Here is a 12,881-nt window from a genome sequence, read left to right on the forward strand (position 1 = left end):
TGGTGATTAGAGTTGGTGGGATGATCAAAGAAGTGAATGGTAAAATGAAGGGTCCAGCACATGCAAGCCCCGCGGTTCACGCCATCAGTTTCATTGCAGAATTCCCTCCCTTTTTTTCTTAAAATAGGTTTTGATTTGCTTAATTCAAATCAGCAGCAGAAATGAATCCTAGTTTCTGCTGCTATTTCTTTTCACTTATCTTTTCCATTTCAATTTTTTCTGAACTGCATGGTTCTCGTTAAAACAATCTTATCTTTTTTTATAATGAAATTTAATAAAAGAAAAATTAGACATAATAACAAAATTATAAAATAAAATAAAATTATAAAAAAATCAAAATTATTCATAAAAGTATCATAAAGTTTTAATAATAAGATGACTGAATTGATATCAATATTGTTATAACATCAAACATGATTTTGAGCGTAATTATTATTCTCCAATTTAAGGATTTTAGAATTTGTATAAAAAAAAAGTAAGTTTTTTTTAGGGTCAAACTGCTTATTCAAGTATGGAGGCTTGCTTGATTTTGAGGGGATTAAGACAAAATTATTAGGTCTAAAAAATGAACTTGAAAAAAAAAATAGGTTTACTTAAAATACAGCTCAAACTTTTGCTATAATATTCAAGGCCTTTGTCCAGTTTGGCTCGACTTGGTTTTCAATCCTATAATATGTTATTCTTTTTGTTTTTATACCACATTATGTAATTTATATTATATGGAAGTTAAAATATGTAACATTAAAATGTAAATATTAAAATAATATTTTTTATGTTTAAGTTAATTTAATAAAACAATATATTTTTGTAAAAACATAAAACAATATATATAATATATAAATTACTAAGTATTAAATAAAAAATAACATATGGCTTTAAATAAAATTTAGAAAATATATGGACAACTTCAAATGGATTTAAATTAATCATTTACAAATATGAGATGATTTGAACAAAATTTAAGCTCTATATTTTAAATTGAGCTAGACTTAAATGATGCCATATATGAACTTAACTTTAACAACCGGTGGAAGTAAATATTTCACGAAAGCAGAACTAAGATAATAACATGTGATTTTATTTTCACTTGTAAATAATAATAATAATAATAATTTCACCAAAAATAATAATAAAAGATTTGCTAACCATTCAAAACCAATTTATTAGATTAAAATATAAAAAAAGGTAAAAATTAAAACTTTTTCTTCTTCTTTTCTCTCAATTTACTTCATTTTAAGAAGGCATGGAAGAAAAAAATTGAAACTCAAATATTTTTGTCTCCCTTTACTTCTTTTGGAACAATCATATTATCTATATAAAGAAAGAAAAATCATTTCTATTGCTCTACTTTTTCTTTTTCTTTGATTATCTCAATTGCAATCACACTTTATAAATATAAATATAATACAATCATAAATACATGTTTGAACAATTATAAAATCAAATTAAATTATAAACAGATAAAAATTAAAATATAATTAAATAAAACTCACACATAATAATTATGCATGTTGAAACTCATTAGAGAATCTGACATTTAACTTTGACTAAACTTCAATAAAAATAACTTTGAATGAGTTGATTACAATCCTAATTATCTAAAAGAATTAATTCTTTGAAATATATTGTTGTTATGACATTTTCAACTAAAAATAATATTTTAGTGTTGTTAGTAAAAATTAAAATTTTTGGCTTTTGAATATTTAATTCAAATATTATTATATATAAAAATCCCATGTGATGGGCTGAGGGTCAAAGGTGTTTAATGCTCCAAGTGTGATCTATATTCGAATTGCGCCAGTCACGTTAGTTATTTAGACTTTACCCTACTATTGTAATGAAAAAAACGAACCTCCAATTCTAGTAACTTTTTTAAAAATTAAGTAAGCCCCTACAACTTTTTATAGTTTATAAAGTATATATGTCATACGTTTGGTACCTTAAAAATATAAAATACTGGTACGTTATTATATAAGTAGGATTAATAGTTGTGACCGTAAGGTTCCCCAATCCCCAGGCAAATTTGCTGGGGACAACATTAATCAAACAGAGATCCAGAAAAGGGTGATGTGGAATTTACCCAAATGTTTTAGTGTTAGAGGCCAATGACAGTTCCCTTCACAAGCCTTGTCTCTTAGTCCCCCACTTACTTTCTCACAATGGAAATGGTCCTTCTCTTGAGGATACATTATCGCACACTTTAGCCACTAAACACACCCACTTGGGTCCTTCCAAGTGCCAGCTTCCACCCAAAATAATAAAATTATAAAGTATACATACATCAACATTCCAATAAGTAGTCTGAAATGCCTAGTGTTTTTTAAGAAATCATCTTTTAGGATTATTGTTAGACAGTTTGTAAGTTGTAAGTAATAGGTTGAAACTCTTATACATCGCATATCAAAGCCCGTGATCAATATACATGAAATGTTTTATAGAGGTCAAAAGTTAAAATGGGGTGTATTCGATCGACTTGAACTGACTCAATGAAAACTCTAAAATATACAGTTATTTTCAACACTTTTTCATATTTAATTTACGTAGAATCTGAGTAATTGATAACACTTTTTATAATTTTATTTATACTTACTTCAGTAGATAATCTAAACGAGTCTGTAATCTCGTTAAAGAATCAAAGTGAGCATTTGGTTCAAATACTGAGAATGATATTATGTCGTCTACAATTCCAATTGAAGAGATGACTAGTCTTGGCTATTAGAGCAGTTGAGTCCACGAGTAGAGACTAAGATGTATTTATTGGCAGAATGATACATTAGACTAGACCCAAGATAAATTAATTCTGAATTCGTTTGTGAATTAATTCACTTGTGACATTCATGGTGCGATTTACCTAAATCCTAAGTTAGTCACTAACTATTTGTATGTAACTCATATGCTTTGATATAAGTGGAGGCTTATGATCTAAAGATGATACAGTTGAGAGTCGGTATGTTGGGTACATAACTTGTGTATGGTATGGCTTTACTAGCAACAGTGGAATTCATGGTTCAATTAAATAGTTAATGATATCCTTTCATTGACATTATGTGAATTGATAAATATGGAACGTGGCCACGAGCTATTTGTTCTCAAAAGAACAATTTATCACAGTCATTTGTTGATAGTGATCATATTAATCATTAAGAAGACACAATGGTGACAATGAAATAAATAGAATTGCATTGAATGACGTATTTAAATCAAAGGAATCAAGGATATTCTATGATGGTAACACACACATGACGAGGTCATTAGACAAAGCAGTTGGATGAATTGCTTTTGTAAAAAGTATATAATAAGGAGTTTTCAATCATAATACTTCTTGTGGACTAACTCCATGATTAAATAATTGTGAATTATCGGAACAATACTTCTGAACATATTACAATTACTAGAGCCTAAATATATATATCCGATTGGTCCCTCTGCTAGCTCAACAAAAGCTCGATCGGACTACATTTGAATAAGAAGAAAATTTTACGACTTTGTAAATAATTTAATTGAGTCAATTTATTCGATGTGGAATTAAATTGGACGATTGTAAGAATTGTTCAACTAGAGAATTTAATTAAAGAATTTTCTTGAAAAATTAATTTGGAAAATCTAAATGATTTTTGGGAAAATTAATTTTGATAAACTAAAATTAAATTAATCAAACTAATTAAAATTAATAGGATATTTTTGGAAATTAATTTTCAAGTCAGACAATTGGCCCAATGGGTAATTGAATTTTAAAATTGGACCTGATATCGTAAATCAGGCCCGAGAGCACAAAACCAAGAGCAAGACCCAAAAACTATTCAAATCAGGTCTAATATGTGAAACTAGGCCGACGTTCTAATCGATGGCTAGACCGAACCAGTCGGGCCGTCACTGGTTCGAATCGAACCCACAGAAACTAAACCAACTCGAGGTGCTAGCAGCTACAACGGCAGCATTCTGGTGGCCGACAAATGGTTGACGACGGTGAGTCTTCGATGATTGAGCAATGAAAGAATTACACTCTTACTGGGACTCTACCAGAGAATTTGATTTTAGATTAACTATTTCAAAAATAATATTACTTTAATATATTTAATATGAAATTTAATTTAATACTTATCTTAATAGTATTTTATTAATTTAACATTGAAGTGATTATCTTAATATTAAATTTAATTTAATGTTTATCTTGCAGATAAATATTCTATTAATTTAATAAGATTTAATATTAAATTAAATTAAATATTATATTAATTTAATATTAAAATGATTAAGTTTAATCACGTTAAACTTTCTAAACTCTCCTATATAAAGAGAGCCTTAGGTTATTATTTACACACATTTGAATTCAAAAGAAAGTTGTAGAGAGAAAATTCTCTGAATAAAATATTTTAAAAAATTTCTAGAGATATTTTTCTTATTTACAACTTGGCTCAAAAGTTTAGAAAAATTACGAAACTACCCTACTGGTAATTTTTGTGAAAAATTTTCTTATTCGAAGCGAGCCCACACTCGGTAGACGTAAGCTTGAGATAATAGAGAAGACTACTCGGTTGAAGCATTCATCCTAGATGAATCAAAAATGTACAATTTTGATTAAGTGTTTATCACTTTAGATATCGTAACCAAGTTCTTGTTTTGAATTTTTTTTTTAAAAACTCTAGTTTTTCCCCTAAATTTATTTTCCGCTGCGTTTTCCAAATCTGATTTTCTAATACATCTCTACTATAGATAGTCCCTCATTCCTCAATCACTTAATCATCCATCTATCAACATCCCTCATTCATTCAAGCATCTCTCATCTCTCATTTTCATTTCTGCATTCTCTCTACATTTGAAAGAAAGATGAGTGAAATAATTCTAGAGTGTTAAAGCTCTTAAGGCTCGGCACCTGAGGAGTGAATTTGTATCGAAGCAAAGGAGGAGGAAACAACCACGAGCAGCGTCACGGAGAACCATCATATTCTACTTGGAGTTTTTTCTTTCCTTTAATCTTTATTTTTGTTCTAAGTTGAAAAACATGATTGCAATTTATTCTATTGCTTTTAATTTAATAATGAGGACTTAGCTTTGTTTATGCTAGAATGATTGCACATTCTTGATTTATATTGTTCATAACATGACATGCATAATAAATGTTTGAATGCATCTAAATTAGTTATTTAATCGAACCGGATGGTAATTAGTGGACATGATATTTGATGGTGCATATTTGATCTTTTAATGAGAAATTAGGTCAAATTAATAGTAATATCGAAATGTATTTATTATCTTGCATAACTTTAGGATTAATGTGATTAAATTGTTTCAAGATAGAAATATCATGTTACTTCACATAATTTCTAAGGAATGGTGCTTTATAATATAATCTTTAAGTAAATATGACATAGACATATATGCATATTGACTAATAGATAAACATCGGACTTCGGCAGAAGCTTATGACTAAATATTCTAAGTTAATAAACAATTGAGTTGCCATGAAATTTTCCGGATCATTTATTAAACATTGTTGTGAATAAATTAAGTTCAGGAGTGTAATTATTCTAGCTCATTCATGTCATAGTTGTTAAACCTCGAGATCTGCTACTCCACTTTTCATTTGCATTTTCATTTTCATTTACATATTTAGTCATTCATTTTAGTTAAGTAGTTAATTCACACTTTTTTTTTTATTTTTCACCACCAACTTGCTAATTTATAATTTCACAATAATTTGTTTTACATATACAGTCCCTGTGGAGACGATACTCTAACTCACTACTTTATTACTTGTTGACAACCGTGTATACTTGCACATCAATTGCATATATAATCTTTGTGACACCCAATTTGTGGAATGTAAACTGAAGCTCATATACTTAAAACATTGGTGGTCCAGTGAAGCACTCTAGTAAAACTAGAGTTACCATCCTAAGGGATAAAGATATATAGAGTTTAAATCCTTTAAAACTCTCATCTTGTAGATAGGGACTAATCTTAGCCATTGATGTAAAACGATTTGTATCGTTGGATTTGGAAGAGCTCAACTACAAATAGAGGTATCCCATCATACCTCGAAGTATATTGGTAAGTGGGAATCGTGGTTTTGGGGATTTATTAAATAACTACACAAAAAAATCGGGTCTTAGAGGAAATTGGTGGGCTAGTTTTGGAAAAGTTGGTTTTCAATTATGGTCCGGTTGGTTATAAACTAGAAAGATGTTAGTGGGAAACACGATTATTATGGATTTGTACACTTAGCTGTTGGAATTTAGATTGGTGAAAGAATAGGGGTATTATTTAAGGGAGAGATGTTAATCTCCGGGATGATTCTCTTCTTCCCTGTTCTTTCTTCATCGTCCTTACAAATGGAGTTACAAGAGAGGGAGATTAAGGAGAGGTCTACATGAAGGAAAAAAGCTAAAGACTGTGCACAAATAATTTATGATTTATCAAGATGGTAAGTTTCCTAATCTTTCTACATGCATGAATATTAAGAAAGGAAATAAAGTTAAAGATGTTAGTTAGTCGTCGAATCTGTTTTGTTCTGACTTGAAGCTATGAATAGTTGCCTAAATGGTTTCTGCTTCACCACACTGGACCTTCACCGCCGTCGTACCACCGTCGTGCTGCTGCCGTCGTTCTCCATTATTTTTTTCTGTTTCTCTTCTTCTCCTCCTCCTTTCTTTTGTAATTGAATTTTCATTCGTTTAAACATTTATATTTTGATTAGAAAAGATTTATTAACATCCTTTTTACTAATCCACCATTCTCTTTTTTTATTTGTACTTTGTTAGTCACGAATCCTCTTTTCGAATCAAACCACCGTGGGAATCATTGAGCCTCCTCTCTCGATTTTATGTAAGTAATTCATAAATTCTTTGATTCCAATCTTTTCTTTTTTCCATCTTTTTAGGCCGATTCTAACATTAATGATTATTTGCACATATGTGAAGTGTTTGATCTTAAATCGTTTGGATTCGTATTCCTAATATTGGAAGAGTGCATTATTTGGGCAACTAATTAAGTAAGTATTCTCACTTAATCATCAATATGAAAATCACTTGAACGTATCATTATTCTGATATGGTATTTATTTTATCAAATATAAAGATTCAAGATCGAATCTCCTTTCTTGGAGTTTGGAAGCGAAATCGGAATTGTCAAGAAATATTAATCAAGGTGTAGGTTTAATCTACTATAAAAACTGTGAGATTGTTTGTTAATTAAAATATATGTATTAATGTTAAATACTCTTATAACAATTTTGAAACGTGAAAATATGCGAATACACTATGTATTCAAAAGGATTGATAAATTCGTTAAAATGGAGAATTTCAAGTAAGTGATTCTGAACTATCAAATCTGTGTTGTTATGAATGTGATTGTATGTTTTACTGTTAAATGAAATATCATGTTTATTTCCTGACACTCATGTATTGTGACTATATGACATTATTTGAAAAGCATGAAAATAATCGTGTCATTGTTTCTATTGATGATAATTTGATTTGCATGTTCAGCATGCCCACTGTATTGATCCGTAATAAAAGTTTGATTCGTATGTAAAGTATGCCTATTAAAAAATATGTTTTTTGTATGCTATATCACATGCATGGGATTGGGATTATGTTGAAAGGTGAAAGATTCTGGTAGTTTAATAATCTGCATATTCTGGTGGTTTAACCACATTATCTAATAGTATATTTGCAATTTTGGTGGCTTGTCTACAATTATCTATATTTAGCAGCTTGTCTTCATTATCTGGTGGCTTGTCTACAATATTGGTGTGTTATTCAATGGATGAGTTCTGAGAGAACTTTTTTATGATGTGTAGTGGAGATGGGTAGGAACGTTTTCTGAAAACTCTGCATTGATTTCTGAAAAATTTTGTATTTACATTGTCATGTATATAGATATATGTGAAATTGGCTTGTTTGTGTACTTTATGTTATCTTTCTGAATTATATGATTTATTCACTCTTATGTTTTAAGTAAGACTTACTTTGAGCTTTAAAAGCTCACCCCTTTCATTTCATAACTTTTCATATAATAATCGAGGTTAGGACATGGGCTTAGCTTATAGAGGTGCACTCGAATACATTTTAAGTATAAACTTTTACACTTTATAGTTCGATAATTTGAGACTGTTTATTTATTATTGTGAACTGTGGCATGAGACACTTATTTGGATTTTAGATTTTTGAATGTTTTTGCTGAGTTGATTTTTTTAAAACTATTATTTAAAATGATTTATCAATTTGCTAAGAAAAACTATATTTTTAACTTAATGACAAAATCAATCCAATATTATCATTTCAAACAAGAAAACGTTTTAGAAAACTTGCATATATTTATTCACTTATTCAATAAATTATCTAATGTATTAAATTACGATTTTTAAATCAACAAGTACGATTTGGTCATTTTCTACTATGACATTTCAAGGTACGATGTTTTCTTCAAAGGTTCAAATCTTAAACTTCTCAACCTAATCAATTTTTGATAATTTCTTTTTAAAGAAATTTAAAGATATTACTTTGGTATTTCTCAAGCAAATCATAACGTCGATTTTAAAAGATGATGATTGTTGAAAGAAAATAGCTAAATGTTTTTCTGCACCATCAACATGGCCAATGTGATCTTCGAGATTCGGCCATAGTGTCTAGGTCGGGTTTAGGGGGTTACAAAGCATATTTATATTTTTTATTTAATGTTGTTTCAAGTTTTTTTAGTTTTAATTAATATTTTAAATTAATAAATATATTGTTTTCAAGTTTTTCTTTATTTTTAAGCCATCTTTTTTATTAATAACTCTTTTATTAATGCCATACACGCCCTGTCACACAGCCTGGCACACGGTTGTGTGGCTCAAAATAGTGAGTTACACAGTCTGACATACGGCTAAGTGCACGCCTGTATGACTCCAATCTCAAAATAACTCTCACACAGCCTGGACACACGACCGTATCTTTGGCATCTGTGACCCTAAATCACAAACAGTGAGTTACACGACCTGGACACACGCCCGTGTCCCTGGCCCATGTGACTCTAAATCACAAACAGTGAGTTACACGGCCTGTCACACGATTGCGTTGCGTCAACAACCATGTTTTTCGGCATTCAAAAATCACAGAAAATCGGGTTTTCAGTACACACCTAAAGTAGTTTCGACGTGGAAGCAACAAGAAAGATCCGAAACCTAATAACGCACAACCAAAGACCAATTCAATAGTTAATTCTGAAACGAATGCTCAAACAGTCGAACAAAATGGAGTTATTTCAAAAACTTTGACAAAGAAGCACAAATCTCGAGCCATTTCTCACTCACCTCTTACAAAACAACAATATACTGATTTAACGTGTTGAAGGAACGTTACCTTTAGAATTCCTGCCTAAAAAGACAACCAAATGAACGCTTAAACATAGAAATCGAGCCAAACAAGTAGAAAACTAATTCTTGACAAAAAACAACAAAAGACATTAATTAACATAATTTCATACTAAAACTTATACGATCAGCCTTACCGTTGAAAAGAGTAAGGAAGCGCACCCATAGAGTGTCCAAAACAAGAAGTAAAAAGAGGGGAAGAATATGACAGGAAACAAAAACAAAAGAAGAAGAAAAGAGGGAAAGAAGGAACAAACATAAAGAACAGGAAAATTTAGGAAATTTAATTAATAAAGAGGGAAAGCAACTGATTTTTTTTGTACAGAGTAGTAAAAATTATACCCTCGCTTTGCTTTCACAGAGACTCAAACACAAAATCCAAGGATACACAACAGCTTAATCGTTGAACCAACAAGTTTATTCTTGATATAGATTTACTACTCATAAATACTCTTAAGTTGAAAGCTCAGAGATACAAGTTAAATCAAAGGAAATAACAAAATCTTCTAAAAGTAGGACTTAAACCCCATATCTCAAGCACATAAACAAGACACTTAACCATTGATATAGAGATTTAAATATTAACAGAATTTAACAACAGGCATTCCAAATTTCGGGGCATTACAGAACCTGAAACTCAAAGATAAAATCACTATTAATTAACCATCTAACCAAATGAGCTTATATGTTAAAAACAATAATTAAAAATAAAAGTAAAGGTTGAAACAAATGAATAAAAATACAAATGCGAGTAGGAGTGGAATTGAACTCGAGACTCAAAGACAAAATCACTAACATTTAACCATCTAACCAAATGAGCTAATGTATCAAAAAGTCAGAAAGAGCGCCCTGTAGGACACGTTTTCATTTCTTTCTCCAAAATCGACCTATTTCCCTAAATATCTCAGAAATTAGTCCAGAACCCTAAATATTTTTTAAAATCAACTTTTTTTTTCAAATTCGACCAAGTATACAGTTATAATTTTATTTCAGATTCATTAAATAAATAAGGATTTTTTTAAAAAAACAACCCAATTTAATTCATTAATTACAAAAATGACCTAGGGTAAAAATTATATATGTAAACGACATGATCTCTACAGTGACTGTCGATGTCGCCTGATAAACCGACAGCACCACCCCCAATGATGACCTAATTATCGGCTTTTAAAAAAAATTTTGGGTGCTGCCACTGTGAAATACCCATAAAAAAAGAGTATTCACAGTAGAAAAAAAAAGAAAAAAATATTTTTTAATAGGTATTGCCAGTGTGTCAGGCGAGACCAATAAATTTTTTAAAAAATAATTATTTTTTGGTGTTGCTGGTGTGTTAAGCGACATTGGTGAGAATTTTTAGAAAAAAAAAACAAAGGTGAAACAGAAAAAAAAAAGCTAAAAAGAAACCGTTGAAATAGATAAAAAAAATAGAAATAAAAGTGGTTCTTATTTTCTTGGCTTGACAGTGCCACCATGAATGGATTGAAAAACTTAATAAAGGATAACTAAACACAAATAATCTTAGATGGAATGAGAGTGGAAAAAAAAAGAGATATGAGAGAAATATAAACGGATCGAAGAGAAAAAGTCGAAAATGGGAAGGAAAAAGAGAGTAGCAAATATGAAAAATAGAGATATGAAAAGAATTTAATATTTTAAATTTATATTTAAGAGATTTATGAGAAGTCATTGATTGCATATACTAATATTATTTAGTTTTCCATTTTTCAACTTGAGGGCTTTTAAAGTAAAAAAAAAAAACAGGGAGTATGAAATTCCCATTAATTTTTTTTCTTTTAAATAATTTTTGAAAAAGTTGTTTCCAATTATAAAATTTCATTTAATTCCCATCATATATTTTTTCCTTTACATATACTTTTAAAAGTATCAGAAACTTTAAAATCCCATTTAATTCCCATTAAATATTTTTCCTTTAAATATTTATTTAAAAGTTGTCACCAACTTTAAAATAAATATAGTGGAAGTGAGTTGTTAACATTTAATTTTCATTAAAATTCCAGTTAGATATCTTTTTCCTTTAATTTTTTAAAATTGTCACCAACTTTAAAATTCCCATTTAATTTCTATTAAAATTCTCATCTAATTCTCATTAAAATTCACATAACTTTCCTTTTTTATTATTCTTTTTTCTTTCTTTTCACATTCTCATTTTTTTTATTTTGTTTCTTTTCTTTCCCTTATTATTCTCAATTGAAAACCCTTACTATGATATTCAATAATAACCATCGATGTCGCTGTTTGTGGTGGCCTTTTGTGATGATTTTGACACCAGAAAAGGTTTCCTCTTCATCGTTGAGTTCTACGATTCAGATCTCCTAATAGTTGGCTCTAAATATTCTAAAACAATGACCAAAGCTTTGAACTATGCTTTTTTTTTTTATCTTCATTTCACATCGTCAGTTAGAGATATGATGTTCCCCGCGGTTAAACACGCCACCTCACCGTTCAAATCACCAAACGAAGTCATGAGCTTCCACCCCTAACACCCTATAATTTTTGTTCGGTTTTTTTTTCTTATTTCAGGTAACTTTTTTTTAAATATATTGGTGTCGCCTGACACACTGACAAAACCCAAAAAAATAATTTTTTTAACTTTCCAGTGCCGTTTGACACACTGATGGCACCCTTTAAATTTTTTTTTCGACACCAATTCCACTCGGCATGCTAATCGCACAAAAAAAATCAGTTTTTAAAAAAAAAATTCATGATACCACCTAAGTGTTAGGCAGCACCTATTAAAAAATATTTTTTTCCTTTTTTTTCTCCACCATGAATACTCCTATGTGAAGTGTCACCTGACACAGTGGTGGTATAAAAAAAATTATCCTTTTAGAAAAGCCAATAATATGGTCATCATTAGGGAGCGGTGTCTCCGGTGTATCAAGCGACACCGACAATCATTGTAGACTTAAGGTCATTTAGGTACATAATTTTTTCCTTAAGTTATTTTCATAATTAATGAATTAATTTGAGTAATATCTATAAATGTCTTTTTTTAAATATTTAATTTCCATTAAAGTTCTCATTAAATATTTTTTCCTTTAAATATATTTTTAAAAAGTTGTCACCAACTTCAAAATTCTCATTTAATTCCCATTAAATATTTTTTCTTTTAAATTTACATCTTCGGTTATGAAAATTAAATGCTATTATTTTTGTTTGTTCAAATTCCCATTAAAATTCACAACTTTCCTTTTCATTTATTTTCTTTCTTTTTTTTTCTGTTTTTCTTTCTCTTCTTTTCAAATGAAAATCTTAGCCATCGTACTCAATAGCCACTGGTGTGTCATTTACGGTGACCGTTCGTGTCAATTTCGACACCAACAAAGATTTTTCTATTAAAAATAGTCTTTTTTTTCTACTATAAATACCCGTATTTTTCACACGGTTATTGCAAAAAAATATACTGATGTTGCCTGATATAGTGATAACACCCCAAATTTTTAAAAAAAAGCTAATCATTGGGGGGGTGCCGTCAGTGTGATAGGGCACCAGCAAACACTGTGGA

This window comes from Gossypium raimondii, chromosome 10, assembly GCF_025698545.1.
Source record: "Gossypium raimondii isolate GPD5lz chromosome 10, ASM2569854v1, whole genome shotgun sequence".
Lineage (NCBI taxonomy): Eukaryota > Viridiplantae > Streptophyta > Magnoliopsida > Malvales > Malvaceae > Gossypium > Gossypium raimondii.